The sequence below is a fragment of the Stenella coeruleoalba genome, assembly GCF_951394435.1.
Source record: "Stenella coeruleoalba genome assembly, chromosome: 7".
NCBI lineage: Eukaryota > Metazoa > Chordata > Mammalia > Artiodactyla > Delphinidae > Stenella > Stenella coeruleoalba.
In genome coordinates, this window is record NC_137153.1 from 22,119,796 (window position 1) to 22,145,595 (window position 25,800).

Sequence of the window (25,800 nt, forward strand, 5' to 3'; positions counted from 1 at the left end):
TTTTAAAAATAATTTTGCAATAATTGGCATCTTTACAACATTGAGTCATTCTACCCAAGAACATGGTATGTCTTCCTGTCTCTATTTGTCCTTCAGTTGTGTTCCTATCATATACAGATCATGTACTTTTCCTGTTAAATACTTTATGATTTTGTTACTCTTGTGAATGGGGCTGTTTACTCCATCATATTTTCTAATTGGTTGTAAATACTGATTAGGAAAGCTGATGATCATTGAACATAGGTATTGTAACCAGCCACTTTACTGTTCTACTTTATTCTAATATCTTTCAGTTTGACTTTCTTGAATTTTATAGGCAGGCATATTGTCTGTCAATAGTGAAAATTTGTCCTATTGCCTTCCTGAAGTTTTTGTTTAATTGTTTCATCTTACTACATTGGCTTTAAGCTCTAATACACCACTGAATAATATTGGTTATGGTGGGTATTATTGTCTTATTTCTGGCTGTTTCAGTTAGATGTGTTCAGTCCTGAATAATTCAACTAAAGTTTCCTTCTCCCCTCAGTACTTAGAAGTTCATAGGTTGTTGGTGTGGTACAACTGTTCAAGAAAAGTGCCAACAGTGAGTCGAGCTCTTTATATCTTTCTCTGCATCTTCCTTAGTATGTTGGGTTTTCCTTAGACTCACTATTTGTGGGTTGAAAAACGGGTCCTTCTCACAATCAAGGCAAAAGAATGAGGAGAAATTCGGGACAGTCTGGTACCTCCTTCTATCAAGAAAGAAAAACAAGCTTTCTCAGAATGCACAGGGGACTTCCATGTACAACTGAGTGGACAGAACTCAATCCTATAACCACCTCTTACAGCAAAAGTAGCTGAGAAAATGAGTACTTAACTGAGCATCTTCGTCCCCCAAAAGGACAGTGACGTTTTATTAGAAAGGAAGAAAGGAAGAAGGTATAATGGGTAGACAACCAAGAGCGCCTGCCACCCTGACTTACTGTGACTTACATTAGACTGTGTCTAATGTTTCAGAAACATGTGTCATATATAGAATGGATAAACAACAAGGTCCTACTGTATAGCACAGAGAACTATATTCAATATCCTATGATAAACCATAATAGAAAAGAAAATTTTAAAAAGAATGTGCATATATATATGTATAACCGAATCACCTTGCTGTGCAGCAGAAATAAACACAACATTGAAATAACTATACTTCAATTTAAAAAAAGAAATTATTAGGCTGGGTACTGTAATTTTCTGATAGAGAGTTTTATCAGCCTGAGGAAGCTCGGTTCTAGTCTTAGCTTGATGAGGTCTTTTAAAATCAGGAAAGAATATTAAATGTTATCAAAACTCCTGTGACATCTATTGAGAAGATAATATGTGTTTGTTTTTTCAATTAATATGTTGATTCAGAGTAATAGATTCCAATTGTTGAATCATTCTTGCAATCCTGGAATAAACAATGCTTAGAATATGATTATTCTGTCAATCCATTACTGTACTTAATTTGAAAATACCATTCTCATATTTTTTTTGCATTAATGCTCTCAAGTAAAATTGATCTACAGTTTTCTTTATGCTATCGTTGTCCAGTAATTTTCATGAGCACTCTGTAACCACACAGAATAGATTAGTGGACTTCTTGTCTTTTTCTGTTTGAACAGTTCAAATAGAATTACCTATCCCTTCAAGATTAGGTAGAATTCCTTTCAGTAATGTAGGCCAGTAGCTTCACTGAAGTGACAGATTTGCAACTGTGTTCTGTTTTTCCCTTGATTATTCGTATCTTCAGGTATTCTGTCATTGAAACAGTGGTTATTTTTTAGTTTATTCAGTGATGTGCTTTATCTTCAATTTTTTAATATATAATTTTTATATGTAATTTTCTAATATATAATTTTGTTAAAAAATTTACTCTAAGTATTGCCTTGGCAGTTTTGATTTTGCTCACATTTTCATTCGTTCCCAAATAGACTGTCATTTCAACATTGATTTCTTCTTTAACTTGAATTATTTAAAAGAATTTTTAAGAAAATATTCATATGAATAGCAGAGGGTATTTCTTTTCATTTTCTTTTGTTGTTGTTATTTCCAGTAGTTGATATTTGCTGTTCTGTGCTACCTAGCATTCAGCCACCCCTCCAATTTGGAGGTCAGCCTCTGCGGGATGAGTCTTGGTGGAGACTCCAGAGATGAGGGTAGCAGCAAGATTCCAGTGGCAGCGAGTATCAAATGATCATACACAAGATGACATCCAAACTGGACCTTCACCATGAGTTCTGTTTGACCTGTCCTTCTTGTATCTTACCTGGTTCTCCCACCTACAGTCAGTTCTGTAAGCTCTCTACTATCTTTCCAATAAATTTCTTTGCTGCTGAAAATAGTCATAGTAAGTTCTGTTGCTTGCAACCAAAAATACTTTTATTGGTAATTTATAATTTCCTACTTTAGACCTAGAAAATATTCATAAAAATTCTGCTTTATGGAAACTTATGGACATTTTTTCTTTGGGGCTTAATACACAGTCAAATTTTATTAATAGTCCATTTTTTTCTCATCTCTGGTTTATTAGATACATTTTATGTATCAAAGATTTTTCTAACATAATTAAAGACTTTTTCTTTCTTTTGGCTTATTAGCTTCTGAGATAAGTGGATTTAAATCTCACACTGTTGTTATAATTCTGGCCAGGTCATGAACGTTTCATTGGTGGACTCCCAAATGTTAGTATCTGTAGGCGTTTCTCTTGGGTCAGTTTTTCCAGAGAATAATCTTCCAATCCTTTGCCAAGAGAGATAGAAGGCTGGCTGCCAACATGCTAGCTGAAGAGTATCAAAAGACAGCCAAGAATATCCCTACCAGACATGTATTTTCTCTTGAAATACACGCTTCTCAACTGCTTTTTATACAGTGCTTAACCACTGGCCTAAGACATGGTTATTTCCATTAGAAATAACCTCCCGTCCTCTGAAGTGCTGGTGAAGCTGGGCAAGGTGTCCTGTTTGGGACAGGAGGAGAGGTACTAGGGTTTAACTAATCTTTACGCAGATTTCCAACTCCCTGATTTTAGTTATGCCCTAGTAAACTAGGTAACCTATTGCCTTTCCAGAGTTCTGTGATTCAGATGACCTTGCTTCTCATTCACATTTCTTCTCCAAGCCCTTAGGTTTCAGCTTTCTCCTTTATGCTGAACAAATCCCACTCAGCCAGCTGTTTCCTTTGTTCTAAATCTGATGACATCTCTGGTCCACAGTCTCCCCTCAGTTCTATTTTTCCTTTTGGAGAGTATACATATATTCATATGTATGTGTATATGTATATAATGGGTTTTTAAAGTAGGTTTTCATTAGAGAATAGAGGTGTTTCTTTCCCTTTCTTTTCTTATTGTGTAGTGATAAAGGTAGTATTATTTTTCTCCTTCCATTTTTTTTCTCCTTCCTAATGTATATAGCTTTTCTCCTGAAGGTCAGGCCAGACTGGGAGGGGGATGAGGAAGAGAGGTGCCTGGGGTCCATGTAAGGAGGCACTTGATCCCAAGTAATGACCGTGCATTTGCATGATGCTAATAGTGAAAACCTCCTCTAATGTTGTATCCTAGATGCCTCTATTGCCTTACCTTTGTCCTAACTCTGCTGAAGTTATTCCCTTCTCTGCACTGCACTCAAAGGATAGAACTCAAACTCATACCATTATTGGCCTTAGGAGTCATGGGACAGAATTTGGAGCTGCCAGAGTGGCTAGAAATTAATGGAAGAAGTCACAGAAGGGGAGCTACAAAATTAGTGTATAAACTTCTCTCAAATTCTTTGCTGATCCCTGAACAATACATGTGTAAGACTCCAGGGAGCTTAGAACAAGTCTCAGCACCCCTCAGAGGGTGATACCAGAATCCAAATTCTCTACAATGTTCTGCAACGTTGAATCTAATATATTCTATAATCTTTAGATAAAATAAAGCAGTTTTAGATTCACAAAGAAGTTTAAAAATATGACCTATAAGTGAAGAAAAAAATGGTTAATAGAAACAAAACTACGAATGTCCCTGACATCCCAAATTTAATTAACAAAGTAGGACTTTTAAGTTACCATGATACATATTATGTTAAAGAAGCTACAGGAAACAAAAATGGATTAAATGGCAAAAGGGTGGGGAATTTCAAGGGAGATATATATTTTTTTCCTGTACTGAAGCCATATTTCATATATTGAAGTTATAAATAAGAACAAAAGGAAATCTTAAAACTAAAAAATATGATAACTGAAAATAAATAATTGTTGGATGGTAATAACAGCAAACTGGACACAACAGAAAACCAGTAAATGTTAAAAAAAAAAGTCAAAAAAATGTTTAAAAATTAAAGCACAATAAAAATTTTTTAGAAAAGAATGAAGAGTGTGTCAATGACAAGGGGAACAGAGTTAAGTTGTCTAATGCGTGTGTAATTGTAATCTCAGAAGGAGAGAGGAAAGGTAATTGTGAATAAAAATACTTGCAGAAATGTTGGCTGAAATTTTTCCAAAACTGATCAAAAATGGCATCACACAAATACAGGAAATTCTAGCAGGATAAATACACACGCAAATCCATACGGAGGTGTATCACAATCAAACTGCTACAAAACAAAAATAAAGAGAAAATCTTAAAAGAAGTCCACGGAAGGAGGCCCATTACCTATAGAGAAACAAGGATAGCAATAAGCTGACTTCTCAGAAACTATGGAAGCCATAAAACAGTGGAACAATATTTTTTAAATGCTGAAAGAAAGGACTGTCAGCCTAGAATTTTACATCTAGGTGAAAAATATCTTTAAAATGGAGGCAAAAGAAAAGTCATTTTCAGATAAAATCTTCTTAAATTTGTCTTCTACAAATCTGTACTACAAAAAATGCTAAAGGGAGTTTTTCAGATAAACGTGAAATGATGTCAGATGGAAATTTAAATCTATAGGGAGAAATAAAAAGCAGTAAAGATGGTAACTATGTGAAAAAACAAAAATGACTAGTTTTCTTTCTTTTTCAAAATCCTTTAAAAGTCCATTGACTCAGTGAAGCAAAAAAATAACAACAATATATTATAGGGTTTATAACAGCAGTAAAATATATGGCAATTATAGCAAGGAGATGATAGGGACATACATAGAAACACACTGCTGTAGAACTCTTACATTGTAAGTGAAATGACGATATATTAATTCAAGGTAGACAGTGATAAATTAGATGTATATTATAATCTCTAGAGAAAATACTAAAAAAAAAGTCTGTAAGTCCTTTTCTGATTAGAGAAATCAAAAAGTCACCCTGGAACCTACCAGCAATGCTCTGAACAGCAATGTTGTCCTCCCAAGCTACTAAGTCTGGACCCTCCTAACAAAGTAGAAGGACATAGCCTAAGCCTTTCTCCCCATGTTAGAGACTCTACAGAGAAAGGTGTGTATATGTAAAGAGGCAGAGACATAGGAAGCATGTAAGTAACTATCTTATTTCAGTCATTGTGTAAGTGATACCTTGCTTATGTTCTGATGGCTTTATGTGATCCGAGTAACTGTGTTACGCTGTGGTGGGCAGGTAATTTCTGGAGGCAATCGGAGGAATCAAAGTGGTTTAGACACGGCTACAGTGGTATATGTGGACCACTCAGGTCTACCCAGAATCAGTTTGCTTACTGGGACCAGTTCATACGTCTTGGCTAGTAACCAACCTTAGTCAATCACATGCATAGGAACAAGATCTAGTCACATTCTGTACATATGCTTTGTGTGCATATGCCTTGTGTGTGTATTACGGTAAATTTCAAATGTGCTTTAGCCAACTGGTTCCCAGATAGAAAGGACCAGGGAAGCAAGTAGACACAGTTTTCAGTTTAGGGATTCTTATGCACACAAAGAGAGCGTACAATGGAAGCTACAGACTAGGAAAAAATGTTCTTTGTTGCACAATAGAATGGCAACAGAAGTAGTTACAAGTACCTTAAGCTAACCTTAGGAAGCATTACAGACACAGGATCTATCAGAGATCGATGAGTTACGAGATACTATTAAAGAGCCTTAACAATTGCAGGTTCTATATAAGTCTATGGTTATGATTAAATGCTTGAATTTTAATATATATGGATTAAAAACATGCAGATATGGGTCAAGGAGGCAAAATGAATGAATATTTTATCATGTTCAATTTGTATCCATGGTGATTAAAGCCAGAAAAGGAAAGTGAAATTCTCTTCTCTCTCCCACTCACAGAGCATTATCTGGCCCCTACTCCCAGCATAAAGCACTCCTGCTTTCCCATTATGGGTCAGAGTAAATACTGAGATGCTGGTCATTTGCAGCTGTCATTCATAGTCATCACCCGTAAGAAACAAACCAGTTCCAAAACTGCATTCCTAACTGGGGGGTTTGATTTAGGCCTTTTCAAAAGTAGCTCTTCTGTTAATCAGAACCCTAACTTGAACTTATATGTCATCTTCCTTGAGAAAAATTTTGTAAAACCTCCTTTTATATGTGATTTTAGAGTCAGCAGTGTATCTCTGAAGTAGTGCTGAAATGAGAAACAAAGCCTGCAAAAGTGCATTTTAGCTATGTTCCACCCCGCTGTCTCTACCTGTGTGAGCCTGGGCAATTCCCCCCATTTTCCTGAACATCAGTTTTCTTATCTATGAAATGAGAAATTTCCATTTAAGCAGTGGCTCTTAAATCCTTCTATGTCATATACTCCTTTGACAATTTCACAAAAGTGATAGATAAATTTTCTCAACAGAAGGGATGTACAAAGCTGGACAAATGCCTCTCCTCTCACATTTTCTATTTTCCACTTTGGTACCTTCCAAGAGCAAGCTAACAACAAGAGGTATTTTTAATAATTTGATCCCCTGGCTGATATGTAAACTTGATGTCTGATTGTTTTTAGAGACTTTATCCAAAAGCAAGGACTCCTGTTGTCTTTCCTTTCGCATTCCTCTACACACAGGACCTGAAGTTTCTCCTTGTCCTCTCCAGCAAGTGAAATACACAAGGAGGCAAGAACTCTGGAGAAAAAGAAGAGGTTAAAGGACCAAATAACTGTGCTAAAGGGGAGCTAGAACACAAGTAAGGAGATCACCACTGGCAGAGATGCATCCACATGGGATGCCCCAATTGTCTCTGAGAGAGGCCTTTCCTTTCTGAATAGGGAACAAACTCACTAATTTCTCCTCACTCTTTGGGCTCTGTATGGGTTGGGCTGCATCATTTGAACATGAATGACAGACTCAGTCTTTAAGGGACTCTGTGTGTGTGTGTGTGTGTGTGTGTGTGTGTGTGTGTGTGCGCGCGCGCGCGCACGCGCGCGACCTGAACTCGCCCTTCTGCTCGAGAGATCCCTAGATTTTTGTATGGATGATGAAGATTCAAAGAGAGCTTCTCATGAGACAAACCAACCAACCAGTTGCATTTTATGGCTTTTCATCTCCTCCCCCATGCGGTACACATTTACAAAATTTTACATTTCATGGGTTCACAAACCCCTAATGTCCAACCCATGGCTCCCAGAATGAGAACCTATACATTAGATAATAACTAAGTTCCTTCCTAATATCTGGAGCCTATAACTGTCTTTGCATAAATGTTTTTGTAGTAGAGAAATTATGCTTTATATTGGAGAGAAGAAACACATACAGCAGCATAACTCTGCTCAATCACACAGATGATCAGGGGAGAACCATTCCTAGTGGTAGATATCTCTTAAGCTTATTAAAGAACTGTGTTCACCTTCACTGCTTGAAATGATGGATCCACTTCTGGACAAGAATGAAGAAATTCAGTGGGGATTCATATTAGATAAATTTTACCTAGCTAGTGAGAATTCAGCCAAAGAGTGTAATGAATTGATTATTCAGTAAGTTCCAGATGAGAGTCAAGGTTTTTTCCAAGTAGATCAACAACCCCAGTCACTGGAGCCCTCACTAGAGTACTCAGCTTTTCTCCCTACATGACCCTGCACATTTAATCAGTGCCCACAGATTCCAAGGTCAATATTCTCCTCATGAATTGACCAAATTTCATTCTGAAGGATTTCAAATGCAACAAAAGTTGATCCACTACAAAGATGAAAGAGCTCCTTAACAGCTGTGATAAAAGAAATTAAAACAATTGGACACTCTTTCCACTGGGAACTAAACTATTTTCACTAAGACCCACACATACCAGTGCCCTGGTAGAGTTGACAACAAACAAACTGAAATGAATGATGACAAAGCAAATCCACTCCTACATTTGGAACTTATGAAAAAAAGCAAAATACTTGCAGAAAGAAGCTAATTTTCTAAAATGCTCTAAAATGTCTATAAAACTCCTCAGTAGATTACTTTTGGCATAAAAACAATAATTTTATAAAGTCAATAATGTCAATTTATATAGATTTACTGGAAATTTTTTTATAAAATATAGTCAAAAATCAAAAGGACAGTTGTGTCCTGTGACTTTACTAAATTCACTGATTAGCTCTAATAGTTTTCTGGTGGCCTCATTAGGATTTTCTATGTAGAGTATCATGTCATCTGCAAACAGTGACAGTTTTACATCTTCCTTTCCAATTTGGATTCCTTTTATTTCTTTTTCTTCTCTGATTGCCGTGGCTAGGACTTCCAAAACTATGTTGAATAATAGTGGCAAGAGTGGACACCATTGTCTTGTTCCTATCTTAGAGGAAATGCTTTCAGTTTTTCGCCACTGAGAATAATGTTTGCTGTGGGTTTGTCATATATGGCCTTTATTATGTTGAGGTACGTTCCTTCTATGCCCACTTTCTGGAGAGTTTTTATCATAAATGGGTGTTGAATTTTGAATCTCTTGCATTCCTGTACACTAACAATGAAAGATCACAGAGGTAAATTAAGGAAACAAACCCATTTACCATTACAACAAAAAGAATTAAATACCTAGGAATAAACCTACCTAAGGAGGCAAAAGACCTGTGCACAGAAAATTGTAAGATACTGAAGAAAGAAATCAAAGACACAAACAGTTGGAGAGATATACCACGTTCCTGGATTGGAAGAATCAATACTGTGGAAATGACTATACTACCCAAAGCAATCTACAGATTCAGCGCAATCCCTACCAAATTACCAATGGCCTTTTTCACAGAACTAGAGCAAAAAAATCTTAAAATGTGCACAGAAACACAAAAGACCCTGAATAGCCAAACCAATCTTGAGAAAGAAAAACAGAGCTGGAAAAACCAGGCTCCCTGACTTCATACTATACTACAAAGCTACGGTAATCAAGACAGAATGGTACTGGCACAAAAACAGAAATATAGACCAATGGAACAGGATAGAAAGCCCAGAGATAAACCCACACACACCTATGGTCACCTAATCTATAACAAAGGAGGCAAGAATATACAATGGAGAAAAGACAGCCTCTTCAATAAGTGGTGCTGGGAAAACTGGAGGGCTACATGTAAAAGAATGAAATTAGAACACTCCCTAACACCATACACAAAAATAAACTCAAAATGGATTAAAGACCTAAATGTAAGGCCAGGCACCATAAAACTCTTAGAGGAAAACATAGGCAGAACACTCTGTGATATAAATTGCAACAAGATCTTTTCAGATCCACCTTCTAGAGTAATGAGAATAAAAACAAAAATAAACAAATGGAACCTGATTAAATTTAAAAGCTTTTGCACAGCAAAGGAAACTATAAATAAGATGAAAAGACAACCCTCAGAATGGGAGAAAATATCTGCAAATGAAGCAACTGATGAAGGATTAATCTCCAAAATGTACAGACAGCACATGGAGCTCAATATCAAAAGAACAAACAGCCCAATCAAAAAATGGGCAGAAGACCTAAATAGACATTTCACCAAAGAAGACATACAGATGGCCAACAAACACATGATAAGGTGCTCAGCATCAGTAATTATTAGAGAAATGCAAACGAAAACCACAATGAGGTATCACCTCACACCAGTCAGAATGGCCATCATCAAAAAATCTACAAATAATAAATGCTGGAGAGGGTGTGGAGAAAAGGGAACCTTCATGCATTGTTGGTGGGAATGTATATTGATAGAGCCATTATGGAGAGCAGTATGGAGGTTCCTTAAAAAACTAAAAATAGGACTACCATATGACCCAGCAATACCACTACTGGGAATATACCCAAAGACAACCATAATTCAAAAAGACACTTGCGGGCTTCCCTGGTGGCGCAGTGGTTGAGAGTCCGCCTGCCAATGCAGGGGACACGGGTTCGTGCCCCAGTCTGGGAAGATCCCACATGCCGCGGAGCGGCTGGGCCCGTGAGCCATGGCCGCTGAGCCTGTGCATCCAGAGCCTGTGCCCCGCAATGGGAGAGGCCACAACAGTGAGAGGCCCGCGTACTGCCAAAAAAAAAAAAAAAGACACTTGCAACCCAATGTTCATTGAAGCACTATTTACAATAGCCAGGACATGGAATCAACCTAAATGTCCACTGACAAAGGAATGCATAAAGAAGATGTGGTACATATATACAATGGAATATTACTCAGCCATAAAAAGGAATGAAATTGGGTCATTTGTAGAGATGTGGATGGACCTACAGACTATCGTAAAGAGCGAAGTAAGTCAGAAGGAGAAAAACAAATATCATATATTAATGCATATATTTGGAATCTAGAAAAATGGTATAGATGATCTTATTTGCAAAGTAGAAATAGAGACACAGCCATAGAGAAAAAATGTATGGATACCAAGAGGGAAAGGGGGGGATGGGAGGAATTGGGAGATTGGGGTTGATATATATACACTATTGATACTATGTATAAAATAGATAACTAATGAGAACCTACTGTGTAGCACAGGGAACTCTACTCAGTGCTCTGTGGTGACCTAAATGGGAAGGAAATCCAAAAAAGAGGGGATATATGTATACATATAGCTGATTCATTTTTCTGTACAGTAGAAACTAACACAACATTGTAAAGCAACTATACTCCAATAAAAATTAATTTAAAAGAAAAAGACAGCTGTGGAATAACTGATTAGTCATCGTAGGCCATTGAATTAGGTATATGCATCAGGAGGCAGGGTTATGGCTCATCAGAAATGGTTGATTGAGTTGAGTTTGATAAAGTGGTTACTTACAACTTATATTTAGTTAGGGTTATCCTGGGAAACAGAACCAATAGAATGTGTGTGTGTGTGTATATATATATATATATATATAGAGAGAGAGAGAGAGAGAGAGAGAGAGAGAGACAGAGAGAGAGACAGAGAGAGACAGAGAGAGAGATAAAGAGATTTATTATAAGGAATTGGCTCATGCAATTATGGAGGCTGAGAAGTCTCAAGATCTGGAGCCAGGAAGCTGGAGACCCGGAATAGCCAATGGGTAGTTCCGGTCCTAGTCCAAAGTCTTGAGAACCAGGAGTATCAATGATCATATTTCCAGACTGAAATCCAGAAAGAATCCAAGAAAAGCTAATGTTTCAGTGACAGTCTGAAGGCCAAAAAGGACTGATTTTCCAGCTCAGTAGTCAGGGAGGAGGAGTTGCCACTTACTCAACCATTTTGGTCTATTCAGGTTTCCAATTGATTGGATGAGGCCCACCCACACAGCAAGAGGGCACTCTGCTTTACTCAGTCTGTTGATTCAAGTGTTAGCCTCAAATACCCTCAAAGGCACACCCAGGATAATGTTTGACCAAATGTCTGGGCACTCCATAGTCTAGTCAAGTTGACACATAAAATTAACCATCACACATGGTATTGACTAGGTTTAAGAAAACCAAGTAGCTGGGGCTAGAAACAGAATCCATATTCTGGGTTAACAAGAGCCAAGAGGTATTACAACCCCCTAGGTCTGGAGGAGGGCATCCTTAGCACATCCCAGAGAGTTCAGAGGTTGCCCAAGGACTGATTCCTTTGCCAGGGGGGAAGCAATGGAAAGAATACCCTGAAGATTAGCTTATCCTATCATAGATCAGGATAGAAAAGAGTGGACATTGAACATGGATGAGCAAAAGAAAAATAACTAGTATAGCATTATCTTTAAAATAGGGGAAACAATGAAAATTATAAAACCATGGCCGAAAGCTGTAGCCATGCATGCATGCTTGAATCCACTTGATACCTTACTTAGTTTGTGAGTTATATTAATACAGCTGCTATAAAACAAAATACAGATACTGAGGCCCCACCCACACCAATCAAATAAGAACCTCTGAGACCTGATGTCAGGCATGAGTATATTTTAAAGTTTCTACAGGTGATTCTTTCCTATACCCCCAATAGGACACTACTTTGAAGGATGCTTGTTTTCACCTTTCATCTGGTTATTCTGGGATCACATCTCTATTTCCAAAATAAGCTATAAGAATTCTTTTTTCTAAGATAAAGTGTTTCTATGATGCTAAAAGCTCTGACTTATTTTCACTGCGGTGGCTACATTGATTATTGAAGTGTTATACTGTATATACACACAGATCTATATCAGTCTAAAACACATGATGGTAGAAGTAGCACATCTACATACTTTCCCCATGAAAGCAATGCTTCCAGAACAACAGGGAAGAACTCCCCTAAATTAGGAAACCAGGGTCAAAAATTGATGGTAATATTCAGGGAAAATTTCTTAATCTCATCACTTACCCTAGAGCCTTTTATCCTGAAATGACATCTCCTGTTAATTCTTTCCTTGATCCTATTTTCTTTATTAAATCCTTTTGAAAGCTGCAATGTCATCTTAACCTTCTAAGAAGTGAGGCACGCTCTTCACACACATGTGAAAGTGGGAGTTATCATGGGAGGATAAATAGAAGAATACATTTAATGTACAGACACATAGATGGATGCTTTATATATATTTCCCATTAAATATTTGCAACTATTCTCTATCATACGCATCATTATGGTATTTTTTAAATGAAAAGTTTGTGAGTCATAGAGATTAACTAATTTGCCTGAGGTCACATTGTTATTGAATGGCCAGACCAGGGTTTTAATTATTCCAGAGACTGTAGTCTTCTGGCTATCTTATACCTCTGCCCATTTAGTCATGAGGGCTGGAGCCACTGAGACAGCTTTTAGGATCTGGGAACCAATTTTCAACATCTCCACAACAACCAGATTTGTTTTACAATATTTGCAAGGGGTGACAGACAGTAAAGCTCTGTGTTTGGGACACAACAGATTTCAAAATGGGTTTCTTGAATTACTCATGGAAGGGAACACAGGGTCATGGCACAGAAGACTCTATCTACTGAGATTAGGCCTCAGTGCATCCGTCCAGCTAAAAAGGTCAAGGAGAACCCAACTGCCAGAAGGAAAGGTAGATCTTTGCAACATGGCAGGGTCAACAGGTGACGTGCAAAACAGTAAAGGGAAAAATTAGTGAAAAGCACATATTTTCAGAGGAAGTATGTAAATATTTATGTAATACCAGTAATATTTTTAAATGCATAGTCAATTATCATTTTTATCATTATTGAGAAGTGACCATTTTGAAGAACACATTGATCATTGCCTCCTTGAAACCCTGCCGCACATACAGTTATAACACAAATACAGGTTGTAATATTTATCTTAAGGGACAGTAAATGGCACGAGAAGGATAAGGAATCTAAATTCAGAAAAGTCTGGTCTGAGTCTTGGTGCTCCCATTTATTTTCTTTGTGACTTCAAAAAAACTACTTGATCTCTGAGTTTGAGTTCATTTGAAAGATTGTTATAGTTCCAAAAATAGCACTTATGGTTGTGATTTTGTGTACTTCACAGTACTGTATAGAGTACAGTAGTACAGTATCTTTGTTTCAAGCCCAGGATGTCCGGAAGCAAGCGTAAAAGCAGCGGTGCGGTAGCTGGTACTTCTAAGAAGCACCAGCTGTTGTACTGTACTACTGTACTTTTAAGGTACTGTATTATAAGATTAAAAATGTTTTCTTTACCAAAAAATAGCACTTATATCTGAACATTAAGTGCCAGGAGTTCTTTTAGGTGCTTTGCATGAATTAATTCATGCAATGTTCATAATAACCTTGTAAGGTAGAGCTCATTATTTTTCTTATAAGTAACAGAGCCAGGGTTAAAATATAAGAAGTCTCCTCCAAACCCCAGCTCTTAACCTACTCTTATACTGAGTGTATAAATGCCTATACTATTTGGTTTTGTAATTATTAAGATAGTGTTTTAAATGCCTGACAAGGATCAATAAAGGTGAGTTTCTTGTGGTAAAAGAATCTCACGGCTGTCTTTCCTGCTCCATCCCCACTTCACCTCATACTAAAAAAGGAGTAATGTTACTGTGGATTCATTCATTTTAAGGATAATCATTGGCTTTAATTTTCTAAAAGTAGAACCACAGTGGGGGGCGGGTGGATAATTCAGTCAATTTTAAGGGAAAATGAACCTTTTTTTTACTGGTTGACATATTCTAGGGTAGCCCTTTTTATCACTGAAGAAATTGAATGAAGATAATATCTTTGTGTCTGCATGTCATTATGATATACTAAGTCTCATGACACATAAAACAACTGAAAGCAAAACCAGAATAATCAGCAGACTTCTAGTTCAAAATGACATCTCTTCAGTAAGCTCTGGTAAGACTTCAGATTTTTCACGCTAATAGCCAGAAAGATACAAACAGATGAAAAATCACAGCAACAACAACAAAACAGAAGGCTGATAGTCCTTACTGGAGGTGGTAAAAAAGCATATTTAATCCTGTTAAAAAGAAAACTGAATCAATTGAGTGGAGTCAAGCTAGCAAAATTCACAAAGAAATCTAAGAGATCAAAAGGTTAACAAACAAGGGAAATAGTAGAAAGAGAGGACAGGCTCAAAATATCAATGCCTCTGAAAGATATACAGTCAATTCTCATTATTTGTGGTAGTTATTTTCTATAAAGTCATTCTGAACACTGAACTAGTGAATCCTGGACAATTGCTTCCAGGGGAAATACAGAGTTAGGTTCCTGTGAGCTTCTGGACACATTAGTCAACTGATTAATACATAACCTTTTTATGTGTATTTCTGTTTAAAGATACCTTATTTAATATATATTGTTGATTAATTAACATTGAACTCACAGCCAATAGAACTATAATTCCTGCCTGGAAACTCTCGTTTTCTCTATAAGGAACGTGACAGTCTTCTTGCATGTTGGAACACTGAACAGCACTATGCTTGAGCGCCATTGTAAACAGAGAAATCACCAACAAAAAAAGCAAAATGTAAAGAAATGTGGCATTAAATACACCATGAAAAGGACACTCTTTTCCAGTATGAGAGCTGAAACAAAAAGGCAGTGTTGCTTTATCTATCTCAGCTGAGAACTTACACATCACGAGGAACTGAAATTTTTTGCTGCTCTGTGCATGTGAATGTCCACAAATGACTATAAAGGTGCCACAAGCGTTGATTTCAAGGTTACAAATAAACTTCATGGAGTAGGCAAATTCACAAATACAGCATCCATGAATCATTAGGATTGACCATATGAGAATGTATGGAACCCAAATACCAATCAAAGATATAAAAGAGTGAAACTTTTTCAAGCAAAACCTTACTCTATGAAACTGAGAAAGCTCATCACATCCCAGGTGAAATCAAAGAAGAGGTTGACTGCGTAACACATTCTGGCAAAATATCTGAGCTAAGTCACAGAAGGAGCATCCGAAATGGAAATTAAAATAGATCATAAATAAACAAAACACTAAGGAAAGATACCTCCAGTAGAACAATGGGCAATGTACGTAAACAGAATGCTCACAAGAAAAGTAGGTACCCAATAAGCATAAAGTGATTCAAACTCAATATGCACAAGTCTGGGTGGGGCAAGGGGGCAGGAAGGTGTATCCTTGGGGATAAGTGGGGAGGAGTTAGCATTATAGAAAGGAGGGCACACAACATCCTTGGTAGGAAGACTAGATTCACGCTCATCAGATTTAAATACACACACACACACACACACACACACACACACACACACACACCCTGATGTATGTGACTGATCAAAAAAATGGAGGCTTTGAATAATAGGTGATTATCCCTTCAAAGAGAGTTGCTTAAAAAAAAATGAAAAAATTGGGTTGAATCCTGATCTGCAGCCACAGGCAGCAAGGACCTAGGGTGTGTGTGTGTGTGCACGCGTGCGAGTACGTGTATTAAATTTGAATTTTCCTATGGTGGAGATACATAGTCTATGAGATTGTGGTTGGGCACTTGTCCCTAGGAAGTCACAAAGAGGTGAAAAGCAGCTCTGTTTCTGCTGGAAGAGTGAAGAAGGAAGGGGCTAATATCCAGGGAAACAGGCCAGACTGTGGATATTCAACCCAAAAAAAGCACAAACACATGTCACCCTGAAAATAGTACTGGCTGGACAAATGATGGACTAGAAGAGCCTGTTGAGAAAGAAATCACTGAGAACGTTTTAATTCTCCTCAACCATTTGACTTCTGCCACGACTGTAAAAACCACAACAAAGGGAGACAGGTTTACTCACTGTGAGGGAGGATGAGTGAAGAAGGTCACCCCCAATGAAAGATGCACTACCAAACGTACAATGGCCTTCAACTATTATTTTTCCATAAGCCAAATGAGGTACCCTGCCACCTCATTCTACAGCTCAAGATTTTCTTAAGAGAAACAGCCCCTGGATTGTTCACTTGTGAACGCAAACTGATGCCCCTATCTCCTATCCTGGAGGCAATAAAGCTCTGCTCACTAATCCAGTGACATAGAAACTTAAATCATCCTTCGATTCTGGTGTAGGAGGTCATGAGGTCTGGTCCAAGGAGTCTGATGACTGATCCTCCTTTTAACAGTTCTCTGTGCCCATTTTATTCAGCACAGTGCTGGGATTTTTCCCTCTACCAGCTGTTCTGCAGGCTCATTACTTGAGACACAGGAACCTTGAAAAGGCATGGATTCAACTAGAAAAGGGACACAGAAGTTGGGTCCCAAGCCCCACAGAGGGTAACCTGGACCAGATGGTTCCTGACAAGCATTATCAAAAATCCCTAATGTAAGGAGGAAGGAGATGCACAATTTAAATCAGCTCTACATGTGGGTGTAAAGCGCTTATCAAGACATAAAGGGTTTATTTCAAAGTGGATGAAAACTCATCTCTACAACAATAGAGAGTGCGAGATTAATAAAATGCAAAATTCCTGGATCACTCTAAGCTGTACTCCTGTTCTTTTTTCATGCAGACATTCTTTTTTTTTTTAACATCTTTATTGGAGTATAATTGCTTTACAATGGTGTGTTAGTTTCTGCTTTACAACAGAGTGAATGAGCTATATATATACATATATCCCCATATCCCCTCTCTCTTGCGTCTCCCCACCACCCTCCCTATCCCACCCCTCTAGGTGGTCACAAAGCACCGAGCTGATCTCCCTGTGCTATGCGGCTGCTTCCCACTAGCTAGCTATTTTACATTTGGTAGTGTATATATGTCCATGCAGACATTCTTAAAGCAAGTTTCCCACTAAATCAAATTTTCACTTGGGGAGAGAATACAGCACATAGGGAAGTATTCCTAATTAGGGAGAAAAATTCATTTTAAGTAGTCACTTAGCATTACAAAATAAGTAATGCATTCATCAGCAAGAGATAAGCATATCACAGGGAACAAAGTAGAGCTCGCTATTTACTTGTGATCATTCAGAGCATCGGTTATACCTGTGTGACCCAGAGTGTGGGCTGCCATCTGAATGTGTGTCATATCCATTATGGAATCAGGCCAGGGAGGTTACATTTCTTCTTCAATTCACTCTTCTAGTAGTTATGCTAATAAGTTGCAATTTAGCCTCTCATGACTTTTCATTACATTTACAGGCATTATGTTCTCACAAGGGATGTTACACTAAACAGTTCATGTTTAAATCCATTAAAGGCACCTTGCATTTTTCACAGACGCACAGAAGGGGGTTGACATTCTCAACTCTACTTCCAATTGCTAAGTTAATTATTTTTCAATGACATGCCTGCTACACTGCCTTGAAGTTTTAGAAATCATCACATATTAAGCAGTTTTCAGAATACTGATTTTTTTTCCCAACCAAACTTCAGGGAAAATATGTCTTCAAATTCTTACCTTACCCTTACCTTCATCTGGGTAGTTCTCTCTCTCGTGATTAACTCACAGCAATAAATCCCTCTCTGATCTAGTTTTTCTTTTTCCCAGCAAGCATTATCATGACTACCCTGAAGAGGGGCACCATGACAAAATCATGGGTGTGTGGCTGTATGCTGAAGAGAGGCAGTGGTAAATCTCTTCATGAGTTTACATGGCTGATTCGAGGATAAATCGTGACTCACTGAATAACATAATCCCCCAAATTGCAATTTTGAAATATGTAAAGAAGTAGGAATTGGGAAGGGAGTATTAGAAAGTGGGGAGAGACTGTATCCTTATTCTCTCTCTTAAACCATAATTATGCTCACTTGGTAACTTCTTCTAAAATTTTCTATTTGTGTGGCTCTCTAAACAAGAGCCTGTAGCATTTCCAGTGTAAAATCCAAAACTCTTAAAATTTGGTTTCAATACCTACTAAGTCCCACCACTTTTTAATTTGTTTTGAAAATATAATGTAACTGTATAAATAGCAGGGGAAAATCAGTTTTTATCCATCATTCACAATCTGATGTTCCCAACTAAATTATTTTACCTTTTCATATTTCCTACCATGTTTGCACCAATTTATGTCATATGCATGCACACACACACACACAGGATATTTTCACAGTGAATGAAATCATACACTGTTATACACCTATATAATTTATATGCACATGTAATATATACACATGTATATACATGTAATAATGTATATTACATTGCAATATACAATGTAATATATAAGGTATATTGTATATTTCTTGATTATTGGAAACATGAACATTACCCATATGTTCATTTGGAATTTGATATATGGCTATTCAGCTATCAGTTATTTCTCTCATTCCTGTGACCACGATTGCCACTCATTTTGGTTTAATGGGCCATGCTTTCTAAACTTCAATTACTTCCTTGAGGAAAAAAAAGTCTGAATAATAATATCCACCCAACCTTTTCACTGAACTATCAGGAACCCTTTAGAGAGTCGGTGTGAAAAACACTGTGAAGAGAGAAACCGTTTGGAATGCAAGGTGCTATGGTCATCTCCAAGGTGTCTGTATCTTACACTCCTCTCCAGGGAGATGTTTCTTCTCCAGGTGAGCTGTTTCTGCCATGCCCTCACATCCCATCAAGATATATCTCTCACTTCAAGACCCCGCTGACAATTCAAACACCACTAGAGAGGCTTTTAAAATGCATTCTACTATACGCTGTCCATAACTTCAGGGGACACGTTCTCAGTGCCTTTGTGTTTGAGGGGAGGAGCTCGATGAAAAAGGGCTAAATTCTCATCTTTTATAGAGAAAAGCCAAAATACAATGCCTATAACTAAACAACAATAAAAATCAAGAATTAACATTATAAACATGTTATTCAAGACTTGTTAATACCAAGTGTAAAAGCTAAAAGAATGAAAAGCTATTGCCTATGAGTAATGGGCAATGGGACAAGGTAGGGCAGAGGAAACTTACTTTTATAATAATCTGTGTAGAATGATTTGACTCCTTAACCTATATGCATATATAAATTTTATAAAAATACAAACTTTTAAAAACTTTTAACTTGGAAAAAATGTTTGTAAAATGGCTTGCACAGTGCCTGTTACACGGTTTGTGTTTAATCAAAAATGTATGTTTCAAATGAGAGACAGTGCTGCTTAAAAAACAAAACAAAACAGAAGCTTGACTCCTAATTGCTCTCATTTTATAATGATCGATTTGACCTTCTCGATCGTGGCCTGTGTCCCAATAACCTGACTCCATCAACTAATCTTAACACATTAGCTCCAGAGGAAGAGCTTGCCCCAAATTCTCTTAGTGACAATATTCTGGAATCCCATCATTTCATGGTTTTCAAGACTGTTCACCTGCTGATGAATTGCCTAATTTGTAACTCCAACCTTGAACTCTGCTGAAAGCTCCACATGCATGTAACATGCACTCTATGACTTCACTTGGGAGTCTTGGAAGCTCAGACTCAATATGACTGAAGCTGAGCTGGGTCTCTTCCCTCAAACCTGCCTCCTTCAGTGTAACTGAGTCAGTAAACGGCGCCACCATAAACCTAGCTCGTGTTCAAGCAGGACACTTGGGACTCCACCTTGATCACTCCCTCTCCATCACTTCTCACATCCAATTCAGAACCAAGTCATGTGGATCCTGACTTCAAACACATCTGAGAGTGGTATACTGCTCTTCATCACCTTTGTCACCAAGTTAGTCCACCTCAATTATAAGGGCTTTCTTGCTTGTATGGTTTGCTCTTCTTCACTGGGTTTCCACACGCAGGCAAAGTGATTTCATAAACATCATCTGATCAAGTTATTCCCTTGATTACACTATTCAGTGGGTTCTCACTGTCCTTGCAGGTCACTGGGAGCTTCTATCTTGAAACCAATGCTTTCTCTTCAACTTGTACCATTCTCCATCATGTTCACTATGTCCTGTCTGCCATACCGACCTCATTCCAGCTTCTCAAATGCACCAAGCTGTTGCCCCACTTTGGGGACTTTGCACACAAGACCACCATTGACTAAAAGATTCATCTAAGTGTTTGACAGCTAGCCAACTCCCATTTACCATTTAGGTTCCAGTTCAAATGTCCTTTCTTGAAAGCATCTTTCTCTGATGCACTGATATAAACTAACACCTATCAAAGTTTTCACCCTTATATTTATTTATGTGAATATTTGTTGGTTGAATCCTCTTCTAAATTGCGTTCTAGGAAGTCAAGAACTACTCCTATTTTGCTATTCAAGGATGGCACCTTGTAGGTGCTCAAGTGCTATTTTAAAGCATCTTCTGTAAAAGGTTAATTCATTAAAGAACCATAAAGTCAGACTGCAGAGAACTTGCCCATGGACAATCTGTGGGGCTCTGGCTGGAAAAAAAGTCCTTGGAAAACGACTCTTCTCACCCAACCTTCCAAACTCCACAGGTCGAAGGCACAGCAGGATTCTTGATGACTTACACAAACTCAGCTCAGGAGCGCCGGACCTTCTTCTTCCTTTGGCTCCACTCTCAAATAATATGAACATTTCTTATTAAAAAGGAAAAGAGCATCTAAGGTATTTTATCCGGAGTATTTGTTCAGTGAAGTTTACACAGCTTGTGGAGAATTATTCAGCAGGAAATTAAACCTCCGTAATTCTGAATTTTCACTTTGCTTTCAATTGGCAAAACTTCCTGGCAAACCACTCTCCCCTCTAGAACATTTGTAATACCACATCCGCCACCAAAACGTGCTTTCTGAGCCAAATCACAAAACAGGTTAGACAGGACGACTCTCTGGAGGTCTGAGATACTGGGCCATAGATAGGCTATGAACACACCATGAGGGCATTCAGATATAGCCAGCAAATTAATACCTAGGTTTTGCATGGTAATTTGAAGCTTACGAAGTACTCACACAAGATAATGGATCAACTGGGAAATTCCTTTTGTGTCACCCATGTGAATATGTTATCTGATTTGAGCCTCCCAATAATTTTTTTTAATTTATTTATTTTATTTATGTATTTTTGGCTGAGTTGGGTCTTCGTTGCTGCACGCAGGCTTTCTCTACTTGTGGCGAGCAAGGGCTACTCTTCGTTGCTGTGCGCGGGCTTCTCATTGCAGTGGCTTCTCTTGTTGCGGAGCACAGGCTCTAGGCACACGGGCTCAGTAGTTGTGGCGCACAGGCTCAGTTGCTCCGCGGCATGTGGCATCTTCCCGGACAGGGGCTCAAACCCGTGTCCCCTGCATTTGCAGGCAGATTCTTAACCACTGCGCCACCAGGGAAGTCCCCCAATAATTTTATGAGACTGATCTTATAACTATTTTACTGGTGAGATGACTGAGCAACTTGGAAAGACTTAAAAGACTTGCCTAAGGTCACACAACTGGTGCCCCAAACACAGAACTCAAAATTAGAGCTTCTGACAAATTATTATTTTTTAAAATTATCCCTTGGTGCTTCTCTTCAGCAGGAATCATTACTTGGTTGTTTCATTTAGAGAAGAGAATTGACTTCATCTTTACATACAAACAGTTTTAACAGAGAATGGGTTTATACGTTAAACAAACAATTAGATCCTTTATGTACTAAGGAGATCCAAGTTGATTTTTAGTTTTTTACTTTGCTCCACTCAACAAAAGAAAGGTAACTTTTTTTTTTTTTAATCTCAACTGGACTAGAAGATTTTAGAAGGCTTTTGTACAGGGAATAATTGGACGACTATTGATTTTATTTCATTATCTATAAGACACCATAGATTGCTTCAGTCACCATTATTTGTATTCATTTAGAAAGAAAAAAGAATACTGTGCCAATTAAATCAGGATAAACCAAAGATAAGATGAATCCCATTTTCAAAAATGTTTTTTAAAACTCTGTGCATTTAGAATCTATGAAATATACAAGAGAATTTAAATCGTTATGACAGGAAAATGTTTGTTCCCCAGATCTCTCTTTAGAAATTTGTATCTTTTTTATGTTCCTTTTGCTAAAATCTTCATTTCAGCCTGCATCGTTTTTTGCCTGGACAATTGATATGCAAAACCTATTGTTTTACCATCTTAGTTCTCCTCTCTCCAGCCCATTCTCAGTATTGCTGCTAGACAAATCTTCCTAAAGCACAGCTCTGACAATAACTTGCACGGATTAAAGGTTTTCATTGATTTCCTACATACAGGATTAAATCCAAACTCCTTAAATGATAATCCAAGGCACTTTACAATTCACCCCAACTTACCTCTGCGGCTTCATATTTCTTCTCGTCTCAGTGTGTGTTCTATCCAAAGTCTTAGCTTCTCACCATTCTCCAAGACACCATACATGTAGAGGTGAACATTCTGTTTTCTCTCTCAGTATTCTTCTTTCTCAGTATTATTATTATCTCTCTCAGCCATAATTCTCCGTCACTGGTAAACTCTTGTGCATTCTTCCAGACTCAGATCAAGTGAAATATCCTTTATGAAACATTCTCTACCCACTTCCAGGCAGCTGGGAGAGCTGTATGAGAGAAATGGTAATCACTTAGCCCAATTCACCCCTTTTACAGATGAGGAAAAAGAGGCCCAAACAAGTAAAATATTTTGCCGATTATACAGCAAGTTAATGCAACGCTGGCATAGGAATTCATGGTTTCTCACTCCAAGTCCACTTTTTCCTCCACTTTCATGGACATAAATGAAAGAATAGAGTGAAGGTAAAACCTAAGACCACACCTGGTCAGCAAATCTCCATAGTTAACCTCCAGCAGGCTTTTTTGGTTTTGATTTTGCAAAAAGTAATTTAAATATTTTTATCATTGCTTCATATGATATGGAGGTAGGACAGGGAAAAATCACTCAGCTATTCTTATTATGCAGAAAATTTTCAAATAAACAAGTATAGGATGTTAAGATTGTCAATTAATTGGTGAGATCAGGCTTGCCATTTTATTTTTATAAATATATATTTTTTTCTGAATGTGTCTGAGTCTAAGGTGGGCAAAAATAATTGTCTACTTTGGACCAATATATAAAGGTCTCTGAAAGTCTGTATTACTGACTTGTTGAATTCATGACATCCTACCCAGACCACCAGGAGGCAAAATGATGTTCTGAGAAGTCAATTACAAGTAGATTCAAATCTCTGTGCCCTTTTTTGGCTTATTTTATGTCTCAGAGTAATAATGCCTATGTCACAAAACATGGTGAGGATTAAATAAAATTTGTATATTTCAAATGCCTATCACAGTGACTAACATAATTAAGGTTCAAGGAATGTTAGCTCCTTTATCTGCGTCCTACTGGGTGAGGTCTACATATGGTCGCTTTTAGGTTAAATCCATTGTTAAACCACCAATGTAGTCAAGGAAAATTTTATTTAATACATCTGAAAAAACACAGAGCTTTGGTATAAATTCCCCAGCGAGAGTAATGCCATCCTGTTTATATAATACACAGATGTGTTCACTTTAAGAATGGGGTGGGTGGCAGTGCCACCAAATGTCATAGCTTTTGGTTATTGACCCCCAGCTGAAAAATGGATCAGTTGGGCAAAGAGAAGGAAGCAAACAAATGTACAACTATAAATATCCACACACACACACCCAGAAATAGAGAGATCAAAGGCAGATTATAGCTACCCAGGAGAGACACCAAGAAGATTCGCACTGGGGTAGCAAGATCAAGGCACCCAGAGACCTATTCAGGACTTCCAACCATATCTGGAGAGAAATCAAAGGCTGAATCCTTGGCTATTGCATTTCAAAATAAATAAAGACTCCTCTACTTCCTTCACAAAAGATCAGCCAAGCTAAATTTATGCTCCAGAATATTACCCTGGGAGCTGTCCCTGGAAGAAACCATTTTAACCCTAATACTGCTCTTTGTTTTGAAACCAAGTCTTCTGCCATTGCCCACACAGCCATTAGCAGACAAATTAGAAAAGCATTCAATCAAAAAATATGTATTGAGCAAAATTGTGCAAAGTGCTGTACTAGGGGAAGTGCCAGTCCCCAGAAATTATTGAAACGTCTCTCTTAAAGTGTTATAAACTCCCTTTATTATTAGTTTCTTCTTTAGGGTTAAGCATTGTCTTCTTTCTTTTGAAGATCTTCCTTTAAGTGTCAAAATCCCTGGTATGAGGATAAGACATTCGATTGACAACATCTTTCCAGAAGAGAATGGCTGACCTCTGAGAGTGTAGACTGGGAAGAGCTCATGAAACATATTAAAAGAGAAGAGGAAAGAAAGAAAGGTAGGAAGAGAACCAAGAAACAAGACTGCCTACTTTAGTGAAGCTATATATTGTGTGATATTGAGCTAAATTAAAAACAGATTTTATCTATATGCTAACTTCTATCAATTAATAGAGCTTTGTGCTAAAGATTGTGAGTCCATTTCTGGACAAGGGAAGAGAGTTGGAGTGATGGAACCCATAACGTGTATTTTGTAACCTTGCTATTAGAGCGTGGAGCCAGAGTGTCTAGATTTGAATCTGGGCTTCGCCACTTACAAGCTCTGATCCTATGCACATCACTGCACCTCTCTGACTTCAGTTTCTTTATCTATGAACAAAATACGGGAAGATTATTATAATTGGTTAGGGTAGAGTTGCAAAATATTTAGCCTCTGACTAAATTAAGCAGAGATAATTTATTAACAGGTACTATTAAGTGGCTTACAAAATCACAGGAAAGCTGAAAGAGCCAGCTCTTGGCTGACTTCCTGAAACATTTCCCACACTGCCTCTGCCATGATGGCAGCAGAGCTGTCACCACCAATGAAATATAATGAAACTGCCAACCAAAAACCACCATGCCTGTGACACAGCCCCACTCAGCAAGGTGAATGTCTACCATCTGCTCTTTCCCCTCCTTAACTCAGTTCTGAATCAAAACTTCCCAGTAGTACTCTCATTGCTAGAACCCAAATCATATGCAGCCCTCTAGCTGGAACGCAGTGTAAGACCCTGAGATGTTGGACTCACAGCACATCTAGTTTAGGAGGGCACTGTTGGCAGGGCCATTTGGGGCATCCCCATAATTACTGATCCCCATGAGGGTATAAAGAGCCAGACCCTTTGCCTCAAGGCAGGATATCTCTGAAGGTCATCCCAGCTCCAGAGGTCCTCATATAATTGACTGAGTCCTTCGTTGTGACAGCCTCACAGTTCAACTCCTTTCTCTGCCCAATCCTATGCCCTTTATTCTCCAGAACTATTGATCTCATGGTCACTCCAATACCGACTTCCTGAATATGAATA

The 25,800-nt window shown here is 37.9% G+C and overlaps 1 protein-coding gene across 6 annotated transcripts in view; it reads right to left on the bottom strand.

The window, feature by feature from the left end:
• Window positions 1-25,800, bottom strand: part of ADAM28 (ADAM metallopeptidase domain 28) — a 356,867-nt gene that overhangs the window by 213,160 nt on the left and 117,907 nt on the right. For 3 of the 6 annotated variants that reach the window (XM_079927363.1, XM_079927364.1, XM_079927369.1), the window contains one exon: window positions 22,799-23,058. The exons of 2 other annotated variants lie outside the window; for them this stretch is intronic. The gene's annotated coding sequence lies outside the window, so the exon portion shown is untranslated. Of the gene's footprint in view, window positions 1-22,798; window positions 23,059-25,050; window positions 25,105-25,800 lie in introns of those variants that run through there. One more of the 6 variants, XM_079927365.1, reaches the window with a different exon arrangement.